The sequence below is a fragment of the Triticum aestivum genome, chromosome 3B (assembly GCF_018294505.1).
Source record: "Triticum aestivum cultivar Chinese Spring chromosome 3B, IWGSC CS RefSeq v2.1, whole genome shotgun sequence".
Lineage (NCBI taxonomy): Eukaryota > Viridiplantae > Streptophyta > Magnoliopsida > Poales > Poaceae > Triticum > Triticum aestivum.
The window spans coordinates 799,523,922-799,536,010 of NC_057801.1; the positions used below are offsets into that span (position 1 = coordinate 799,523,922).

The 12,089-nt window shown below is 40.9% G+C and overlaps 1 pseudogene; it reads left to right on the top strand.

Annotated features, from left to right (window-relative positions):
* The window catches only part of LOC123067944 (cytochrome P450 94A2-like), a 38,103-nt pseudogene extending 28,940 nt beyond the window's left edge, over positions 1–9,163 (top strand).
* Positions 9,164–12,089: the final 2,926 nt, after the last annotated feature.

Below are 12,089 nucleotides of genomic sequence, written 5' to 3' on the forward strand. Positions count from 1 at the left end.
ACGAACAGCAGTTGAAGCTTTAGCATGATCCTTCATTCTAACAGGGAAAGGTGGTTTCTCAACATAAGAAATAGGAACAATATGATCATTATAAGTGACAGTATTTTGTTCAACTTTAATAGGTGCAGCTACTTTTACTTCTATGGGAGGATGATATTTAAACCACTTCTCCTTGGGGAGATCAACATGGGTAGCAAAAGATTCACAGAGAGAAGCTACTATCTCAGAGTCAAGTCCATATTTAGTGCTAAACTTACGGAAAATATCGGTATCCATAAAAGATTTAACACAATCAAACTTAGGTGTCATACCTGACTCCTTACCTTCATCGAGGTCCCAATCTTCATAGTTGCGTTTAATTCTATCCAATAAATTCCATCTGAATTCAATAGTCTTCATCATAAAAGAGCCAACACAAGAAGTATCGAGCATGGTGCGATTATCATCAGAAAGCCGAGCATAAAAACTTTGAACAATTATTTCTCTTGAGAGCTCATGATTGGGGCATGAATATAAAATTGATTTAAGCCTCCCCCAAGCTTGAGCGATGCTTTCTCCTTCGCGAGGCCAAAAATTATATATATAATTGCGATCACGGTGAACAAGATGCATAGGGTAATACTTTTGATGAAATTCCAGTTTCAATCTTTATAGTTCCATGATCTCGTATCATCACATAGCCTATACCATGTCAATGCGTCTCCCTTCAAAGATAAAGGGAAGGACTTCTTCTTAACAACATCATCGGGTATACCTGCAAGCTTAAATAGTCCACAAACTTCATCCACATAGAGTAGATGTTCATCATGATGCTTTGTTCCATCTCCTGTAAAAGTGTTAGCTAGCAGTTTTTCCATCATACCCGAAGGAATTTCAAAAGGAGTTTCATTTTCAATAGGTTCAGTAGGTTGAGGAGCAACTCTTTGCTCTACTGGACGAGGTGAAGATACCCCGAACAAGCCCCTCAGAGAATTACTTTCCATAGTAACAAGTGACAGAAAATTTCAGCACACTATATAAATTTTCCTTACCAAATTCCACCTACCAAAGGCGCTACACTCCCCGGCAACGGCGCCAGAAAAGAGTCTTGATGACCCACAAGTATAGGGGATCTATCGTAGTCCTTTCGATAAGTAAGAGTGTCGAACCCAACGAGGAGCAGAAGGAAATGATAAGCGGTTTTCAGCAAGGTATTCTCTGCAAGTACTGAAATAAGTGGTAACAGATAGTTTTGTGATAAGATAAATCGTAACGAGCAACAAGTAACAAAAGTAAATAAAGTGCAGCAAGGTGGCCCAATCCTTTTTATAGCAAAGGACAAGCCTGGACAAACTCTTATAATAGGAAAAGCGCTCCCGAGGACACATGGGAATATCGTCAAGCTAGTTTTCATCACGCTCATATGATTCGCGTTCGGTACTTTGATAATTTGATATGTGGGTGGACCGGTGCTTGGGTGCTGTTCTTACTTGAACAAGCATCCCACTTATGATTAACCTCTATTGCAAGCATCCGCAACTACAACAAAAGTATTAAGGTAAACCTAACCATAGCATGAAACATATGGATCCAAATCAGCCCCTTACGAAGCAACGCATAAACTAGGGTTTAAGCTTCTGTCACTCTAGCAACCCATCATCTACTTATTACTTCCCAATGCCTTCCTCTAGGCCCAAATAATGGTGAAGTGTTATGTAGTCGACATTCACATAACACCACTAGAGGCTAGACAACATACATCTCATCAAAATATCGAACGAATACCAAATTCACATGACTACTAATAGCAAGACTTCTCCCTTGTCCTCAAGAACAAACGCAACTACTCGCAATGCATATTCATGTTCAAAATCAGAGGGGTAATAATATGCATAAAGGATCTGAACATATGATCTTCCACCAAATAAACCAACTAGCATCAACTACAAGGAGTAATCAACACTACTAGCAACCTACTAGCACCAATTCCGGACTTGGAGACAAGAATTGGATGCAAGAGATGAACTAGGGTTTGGAGATGAGATGGTGCTGGCGAAGATGTTGATGGAGATTGCCCTCTCCTGATGAGAGGATCGTTGGCGATGATGTTGGTAATGATTTCCACCTCCCGGAGGGAAGTGTCCCCGGCAGAACAGCTCTGCCGGAGCCCTAGATTGGTTCCGCCAAGGTTCCGCCTCGTGGCGGCGGAGTATCGTCCCGAAAGCTTGCTTCCTGTTTTTTTCTCATCGAAAGACTTCATATAGGAGAAGATGGGCGTCGGAGAGCCACCAGGGGGCCAATGAGGTAGGGGTCGCGCCCCAGGGGGGGCGCCACCCACCCTCATGAGCAGGGTGTGGGCCCCCTGGCCTTCATCTTTGGTGACGATTTTTCTTCATTTATTTTAAGATATTCCGTGGAGTTTCAGGACTTTTGGAGTTGCATAGAATAGGTCTCCAATATTTGCTCCTTTTCCAGCACGGAATTCCAGCTGCCGGCATTCTCCCTCTTCATGTAAACCTTGTAAAATAAGAGAGAATAGCCATAAGTATTGTGACATAACGTGAAATAACAGCCCATAATGCTATAAATATTGATATAAAAGCATGATGCAAAGTGGATGTATCAGTATCCTTTTGTCATGCCATCTTTTAACTTTCTCTTTAAACAGTTTGGCATTCTCATATGCTTGGGTTCTCCATTCATCAAGTGAGCTAATGTCAAACAACCTCTTCTCACCGGCAAGTTTAAGTCATAGTTGAGCTCTTTGATAGCCCAATATGCTTTATGTTCAAATTCTAGAGGTAAATGACAAGCTTTTCCATAAACCATCTTATATGGAGACATGCCCATAGGATTTTTGTGTGCAGTTCTATAAGCCCATAGTGCATCATCATGTTTCTTGGAGCAATTCTTTCTATATCTATTAACAGTCTTTTGCAAAATTAATTTGAGCTCTCTATTGCTCAACTCTACTTGACCACTAGACTGTGGGTGATAAGGGTATGCAATTCTATGATTAACGTCATACTTAGCAAGCATCTTATAGAAAGCACCATGAATAAAATGTGAACCACCATCAGTCATAAGATATCTAGGGACTCCAAACCTCGGAAAAATAACTTCTTTAAGCATTTTAATATAAGTGTTATGATCAGCACTACTAGTTGGAATAACTTCTACCCACTTAGTAACGTAATCAACAGCAACTAAAATATGTGTATAACCATTAGAGGCAGGAAAAGGTCCCATATAATCAAAGCCCCAAACATCAAACGGTTCAATAACAAGAGAATAATTCATAGGCATTTCTTGACGTCTACTAATATTACCAATTCTTTGACATTCATCACAAGAGAAGACAAACTTACGAGCATCTTTGAAGAGACTAGGCCAATAAAAACCGGATTGCAATACCTTATGTGCAGTTCTGTCTCCAGTGTGGTGTCCTCCATATGATTCGGAGTGACACTTGCGTAGGATATGTTCCTGTTCATGCGCAGGTACGCAACGTCTAATAACACCGTCTACTCCTTCTTTATAAAGGTGTGGGTCATCCCAGAAATAATATCTTAAATCATAAAAGAACTTTCTCTTTTGTTGGTATGTGAAACTAGGTGGTATAATTTTAGCAACAATGTAATTAGCATAATCAGCATACCAAGGAGCAGTACGAGAAGCATTAATGATCGCTAATTGTTCATCAGGAAAGCTATCATCAATAGGCAGTGGGTCATCAAGAACATGCTCTAACCTAGACAAGTTGTCTGCAACGGGGTTCTCAGCTTCCTTTCTATCAACAATATGCAAATCAAATTCTTGGAGCAAGAGAACCCATCTAATGAGTCTAGTCTTAGCATCTTTCTTTTCCATAAGATATTTAATAGCAGCATGATCAGTGTGAATAGTAACTTTGGAATCAACAATATAAGGTCTAAACTTATCACATGCAAACACAACTGCTAAGAATTCCTTTTTAGTAGTAGCATAATTTCTCTGGGTGGTATCAAGAGTCTTACTAGTATACTGGATAACATTCAATTTCTTCTCAACTATTTGCACTAGAACAACACCTGCAGCATAATCACTAGCATCACACATAATTTCAAAGGGTAAATTCCAATCGGGTGGCTGAACAATAGGTGCAGTGATCAAAGCTTTCTTAAGTATTTCAAATGCTTCTACACAATCATCATCAAAGACAAAAGGAATATCTTTTTGCAATAAATTAGTCAGAGGACTAGAGATTTTAGAGAAGTCCTTGATGAACCTCCTATAAAAACCGGCATGACCAAGGAAACTTCTTATACCTTTTATGTCCTTGGGACATGGCATCTTTTCAATAGCATCAACTTTAGCTTTATCAACTTCAATACCTCTCTCGGAAATTTTGTGCCCCAAGACAATGCCTTCCTTAACCATAAAGTGGCACTTTTCCCAATTCAAGACAAGACTAGTGTCTTCGCATCTCTGCAAAACTCGATCAAGTTGCTCAAGCAATCATCAAAAGAGGATCCATAAACAGAGAAGTCATCCATGAATACCTCACAAATCTTTTCGCAAAAGTCAGAGAATATAGCCATCATGTATCTTTGAAAGTTAGCAGGTGCATTACATAAACCAAAAGGCATACGTCTATAAGCAAAAGTACCGAAAGGACAAGTAAAAGTAGTTTTTGATTGATCCTTCGCTGACACAGGTATTTGAGAGAAACCAGAATAACCATCTAGAAAGCAGAAATATGTGTGTTTGGGTAGTCTTTCTAGCATTTGATCAATAAAAGGTAAAGGGTAATGATCTTTTGTAGTAGCTTTATTTAACTTACAGAAATCAATTACCATCCTATAACATGTAATAATTCTTTGCGGGATCAATTCATCTTTATCATTAGGAACGACAGTAATACCTCCCTTTTTAGGAACACAATGGACAGGGCTTACCCAATCACTATCAGCAACGGGATAAATTATACCTGCCTCAAGGAGCTTTAGTATCTCCTTTCTTACCACTTCTTTCATCTTGGGATTCAGTCGTCATTGAGGATCTCTAACTGGTTTGGCATCGTCCTCCAGACTAATTTTGTGTTGGAATAATGTGGGACTAATGCCCTTAAAATCATCCAGAGTATATCCAATAGCAGCACGGTGCTTCTTCAGAGTTTTCAATAATCTTTCTTCTTCTTGTTCTGAAAGGTTAACACTAATAATAACAGGATATATTTTCTTTTCATCAAGATAAGTATACTTAAGATTATAAGGTAATGGTTTGAGTTCAAACACGGGATCACCCTTGGGTGGAGGGGGATCCCCTAGAATTTCAACGAGAAGGTTATGTTTCAGAATAGGTTATTGTTTAAGGAACACTTCATCTATTTCCCTTCTTTCTTTCATAAACATATCATTTTCATGGTCTAGCAAATATTGTTCTAACGGATCAGTAGGAGGCACGACAATAGAAGCAAGACCAATTACTTCATATTTACTAAGTAATTCTTTAACACGGGGTTGTCTACGAAATTTAGCAAAATTAAATTCATGAGTCATATCATCCAAGCCAATTGTGACAACATCCTTTTCACAATCAATCCTAGCGTTAACAGTATTTAAGAAGGGTCTACCAAATATGATGGGACAAAAGTCATCTTTTGGGGAACCAAGAACAAGAAAATCAGCAGGGTATTTGACCTTCCCACCCAAGACTTCAACATCTCTAACAATCCCAACTGGTGAAATAGTATCTATATTGGCTAGCTTAATTGTAACATCTATTTCTTCTATCTCAGCAGGTGCAATGTCATGCATAATTTCTTTATATAAGGAATGAGGTATTGCACTAGCACTAGCACCCATATAACATAAGTCATGATAACATTGATCTCCTATTTTAACAGAAATAACAGGCATGCCTACAACGAGTCTATGTATCTTAGCATCTGGTTTTGCGATATTAGCAGCTTCATCACAGAAATAAATAACATGCCCATCTAAATCATCATCCAGGAGACCTTTAACCATAACAATACTAGGTTCAACTTTGATTTGCTCAGGACGTGTATACGTCCTAGTATTACTCTTACGAACAACAATCAAAGATTTAGCATGATTCTTTATCCTAACCGGAAAAGGTGGTTTCTCAACATAAGTAGTAGGAACAATAGGATCATTATAAGTGATAGTATTTTCTTCAACTGTAATAGGTGCAGCTACTTTTACTTCAATGGGAGGCTTATATTTGAACCACTTCTCCTTAGGGAGATCAACGTGAGTAGCAAAAGATTCACAGAAAGAAGCTACTATCTCACAGTCAAGTCCATATTTAGCGCTAAATCCACGAAAAGTGTCGGTATCCATAAAAGATTAAACACAATCAAACTTAGGTGTCATACCTGACTCCTTACCATCGTCGGAACCTCAATCTTCAGAGTTGCGTTTAATTCTTTCCAATAGTCCCATTTGAATTCAATAGTCTTCAGCATATAAGAACCAGCACAGGAAGTATCTAGCATGGTGCGATCATTGAGAGAAGGCCGAGCATAAATTTTTTGAATAATCATTTATCTGGAGAGCTCATGATTGGGGCATGAATATAACATTGACTTAAGCCTCCCCCAAGCTTGAGCGATGCTTTCTCCTTCGCGAGGCTAGAAATTATATATGTAATTACGATCACGGTGAACAAGATGCATAGGGTAGAACTTCTGGTGAAATTCCAACTTCAATCATTTATAATTCCAAGATCCCGTATCATCACATAGCTTATACCATGTCAATGCATCTTCCTTCAAAGATAAAGGGAAGACCTTCCTTTTGACAACATCATCGGGAATACCTGCAAGCTTAAATAATCCAAAAACTTCATCCACAAAGATAAGGTGTAAATCGGGATGTAATGTTCCATCTCCTGCAAATGGATTAGCTAGCAGCTTCTCTATCATACCCGAAGGAATCTCAAAGTAAACATTTTCAGTAGGTTCAGTAGGTTGAAAAGCAACTCTTTGCTCTACTGTTCGGGGCGAAGATGCCCCAAACAAGCCCCTCAAAGATTAGTTTCCATAGTGACAAGTAACATAAAATTTCAGCACACTATATAAATGTTTCCTTAGCAAGTTCCACTCGCCAAAAGCGCTACACTCACTGGCAACGGCGCCAGAAAAGAGTCTTGATGACACACAAGTGTAGGGGATCTAGCATAGTCCTTTCGATAAGTAAGAGTGTCGAACCCAACGAGGAGCAGAAGGAAATGATAAGCGGATTTCAGTAAGGTTTTCTCTGCAAGCACTGAAATTGTAGGTAACAGATAGTTTTGTGATAAGATAAATCATAACGAGTAACAAGCAATGAAATTAAATAAAGTGCAGCAAGGTGGCCCAATCCTTTTTGTAGCAAAGGACAAGCCTGGACAATTTCTTATAATGAGAAAAGCGCTCCCGAGGACACATGGGAATTATCGTCAAGCTAGTTTCATCACGCTCATATGATTCACGTTCGGTACTTTGATAATATGATATGTGGGTGGACCGGTTCTTGGGTACTGCCCTTACTTGAACAAGCATCCCACTTATGATTAACCCCTATTGCAAGAATCCGCAACTACAACAAAAGTATTAAGGTAAACCTAACCATAGCATGAAACATATGGATCCAAAGCAGCCCCTTACGAAGCAATGCATAAACTAGGGTTTAAGCTTCTGTCACTCTAGCAACCCATCATCTACTTATTACTTCCCAATGTCGTCCTCTAGGCCCAAATAATGGTGAAGTGTCATGTAGTCGACGTTCACATAACACCACTAGAGGAAAGACAACATACATCTCATCAAAATATCGAACGAATAGCAAATTCACATGACTACTACTAGCAAGACTTCACCCATGTCCTCGGGAACAAACGTAACTACTCACAAAGCATATTCATGTTCATAATCATAGGTGTAATAATATGCATTAAGGATCTGAACATATGATCTTCCACCAAGTAAACCAATTAGCATCAACTACAAGGAGTAATCAACACTACTAGCAACCCACAGGTACCAATTTGTGGTTTTGGATATAAGATTGGATACAAGATATGAACTAGGGTTTGAGAGGAGATGGTGTTGGTGAAGATGTTGATGGAGATTGACCCTCTCCCGATGGGAGGATCGTTGGTGATGACGATGGTCATGATTTCCCCCTTCCCGAGGGAAGTGTCCCCGGTAGAACAGCTCTGCCGGAGCTCTAGATTGGTTCCACGAAGGTTCCGCCTCGTGGCGGTGGAGTTTCGTCTCGTAAGCTTGCCCACAATTGTTTCCAGGGTAAAAGCCTTCATATAGCAGAAGATGGACACCGGAGGGCCACCAGGGGGCCCAGCAGACAGGGGGCGCGCCCAGTAGGGGTGGGCGCCCCCCCCCCCCCCCACCCTCCTGGCCATGGTGTGGGCCCCCTGAGGTGTTTCTTCCGCTCAATAATTTTTATTAATTCCAAAAATAAGTTACGTGGAGTTTCAGGTCTTTTGGAGCAGTGCAGAATAAGTTTCCAACGTTTGCCCCTTTTCTAGCCAGAATTCCAGCTGCCGGCATTCCCCCTCTTCATGGTAAACCTTACAAAATAAGAGAGAATAGCCATAACTATTGATATATAATGTGTAATAACAGCACATAATGCAATAAATATTGATATAAAAGCAAGATGCAAAATGAACGTATCAGGAGGTCACGCGCATGCCGCACGGAGACGACGCGGGGCAATACGAGGAGCTGAAGGGGATGCACTACCTGCACACAGCGCTCACGGAGGCGATGCGGCTGTACCCGCCGGTGCCGATCAACACGCGCGTGGCGGCGGCCGCAGACGTGCTTCCGAACGGCACGACGGTGCGGACCGGCTGGTGTGCGGACTACTCGACATACACAATGGGGAGGATGCCGCGGCTGTGGGGTGATGACTGCCGCCAGTTCCGACCCGAGCGGTGGCGCCATAGTGATCGCGGCGAGTTCGTGGCGATCAACGCGGCGAGGTACCCGGTGTTCCACGCGGGGCCGCGGGCATGCCTCGGAAGGGAGTTGGCTTACATGCAGATGAAGGCCGTGGTGGCCGCCGTGATCCGGAGGTTCACGGTGTTGATGGTGGAGACGCCGGCGAGCATGGACGCACCGCCGCCTTACGAGCTCCGCGTGCGGATCAAGAAGCGGGAGGATCACTTCTAAATACTATCTCACTGTTCCTAAATGTAAGATGTTTTTTAGCTTCATGGAGGCCTTAATTTGAAATATTTAAAATTGAAAGTTTTCAGTTTCAACAAATTCTGCAAATAAATAAATAAATAGACATATACCCAGATACATCATGTACATGTGTGTAATTTTTCAAGTCAAAATAGTTAAAATGAGAGCTACACAAAAAAGACAAATTTGGAGCTTTTTAGCATACGTAGTGTTCATCCTCAAAGTCCATGATTTTGGTTTTGTTGTGCAGCTCGCAATTCAAGGTATTTCATTCTGAAATTTTACACACATACACTTCATGTCCTGGCATACATGTGTAAATTTTTTCAAAACTTTTTGAAAATATTTTTTTTTGAATTTTGAATTGTTCAACGGAGCTCGTTCTCCAAAATGCCGTACCTAAACTCTAACTGCAAGAACATCTTCCTAGTACCAACGGAGGTCACACTATCAACCACATCTCGGCGAAATCACTAGTTAAGGAGTACTTGTTGCAAATATCATTCCAATTCCTCAGGTTGCGATAAGTGCGTGCTGCATGTGCGCCACTTGTCGCAAGCTGAGAGTTTTTCCTTTTTTTCGTAGATCTGTTTATTCAAAATGTTTTATCTCTTAAACCGTGCGTCCAAATCTCGAACCGCCTTCGCCGTTGGATTCCTCGCGTCGAGATCTTCAAAACTAGATCCCACTTTGATAGGTTTTGACGAACTTTTTTTTACGGAAAAACCGGACGAAAAAACCGAACCTGGAGCATGGTGTTTTCCCTTTCCGAAAGAGCCACGCCTGTGCCTCTTACGAAATCACAACCGTGCCTCTCGCGGAAGCAAAACCGTGTCTCTCGCGAAAGAAATAAAAACAAAAAACGCATTTTTTTTCGTTTCCGAGGATGCACGGCCGTGACTCTCGTGAAAGCACAACCGTGCCTCTCGTGGAAGAAAAAAATAGAAAACTATTTTTTCGTTTCCAAGAGGCACGACCGTGACTCTCGCGGAAGCACAACTGTGCCTCTCGCGGAAGCAAAATCGTGCCTATCGCGAAAGGAAAAAAACAGAAAACGCATTTTTTTGTTTCCAAGAGGCACGGCCGTGCCTCTCGCGAAAGAAAAATCGCGCCTCTCACGGAAACAAAACCGTGACTCTCGCGAAAGGAAAAGAAAAAAGAAAACGCATTTTATTACGCAATTTTTTTTTCGAAAATTATTTTTTAGTCGAAAAACTAGGAAAGACCGGTGGAAAACCAAAACATCAAAAAAAACACAGAAAAACCGTTTAAAAAGCTGAAAACTCATGCGAAAAAAAAATAAAAAACGAAATCTGGAGGGAGCGTCCAGAGCGCGACACGTGGCGAATCGTTGAGAGCGCGCCAAGTGGCGCTGATTTCCGAAGGAGCACTCGTTAATTTGTTGCTCTCACATCTCGGACTTTTTTTTAGGGGTACCACATCTTGGACTATATGGTGTCCGGTCGCTGGGGAGGACCCCCGTCGAGCCGGCCCAGGACGACCTAGCCTCGTCAGCCCTTCTTATTAGGCCTTGCAGCCCATTATAAAGGTAAAAAGAAAAAAATGATAGAAAAAACTATATAAACTATCACATCTCAAAAGATTTTTCATGTATAACAGTAGTACAAAAAAAGTAAAAAATTGCATCATATATAAAACATGCATGACAGATTTATAATAAATGTCATGATAAAAAATGCCATCTTCTTATAGTAAAAATACCAACCTATTTATGAGAAATGCCATTATCTTATAATAAAAAAATGCCCTCCTCTTAATAAAAGATGCTACGGTAAAAATTATCATTATAAAAAATGTCACCCTCTTATAATAAAACTACATCCTCTTATAATAAAAATGTCATCATATTGTTAATAAAAAAGCCGTGCGCTTAGTAAAAAAAACTACCATGCCATTAGAATAAAAAAATGACATCTCCCAATAATAAAAATGGCATTCTCTTAAAACATGCCATGCTACAAAAAATAAAACTGCCATGTGATTTTCGGGACTGGAAAATATGTGTGGCATTTTAAACACAAAAGATTCATAAAAGGCCCTAGTAGCCCAGTGGTGTTGGGCGCCCGCCCGCGCACATGAGGTCATGGGTTCGACCCGGCAAGCACGCGCTCGCCAGAAGCAGTTGCACATCGAACCACTCCAGCGATCCTACGTGGTGTCCGTTATGTTCCGAGATTCATGCGACGGGCAGGGAGGACCTTCACTGGGTTTAGCCCCCTGGCGAACGGTCGCTAGATAACATTTCCTTGATTTAGATAGTAGTATCTTGTTCACGTGAGTAACAAAGAACTCTGGAAGAAGTGTCTGGTTGGTTGGTTACAAAGGGGAAACGCATAGCATCATTTTGTAAATAACTAGGTAATTGTTTTAGAGGCATATATTCTAATGGTTTAACACCAATAATTTCAATCATATGCTCTCTTCGTTCACGAAAATAAGATGTCCCAATGATTTCAGCTGATTCCTTTTCGCCCAGATCGTGAGCCACAAGCCGGCGACTCCGGCCTCATCACCATGACCCCAAGTCTCGTCTCCGGTGGACCGTTGAACTCCACTCCACAACAGCGTCAGGCAATGGGGAGATCGATCTATGCTTGTTGTTTCAGTCTAGAGCCTGATAGCTTTTTGATTTTTCAGTTACCTGGTAATTTTTGTTCATGGCAGGCAGAGGCAACTTAGAATACTATCATGAGGATAATGGGAGTCAAGGGTGAAGGGCCTCATGATCTACCATCTAAAGAGTCATCTTCAGGTGTGTATGCATCGGTACAATTAGGTTTAGTTTCAGTACGCTCTTTCTTTCTCTCTTCCTCTCTTAATATGTGGCTTGATTTGCGATTCTATTTATCTCATAAAATCATAAATTTCATGCATGGAAGCAGCAGCA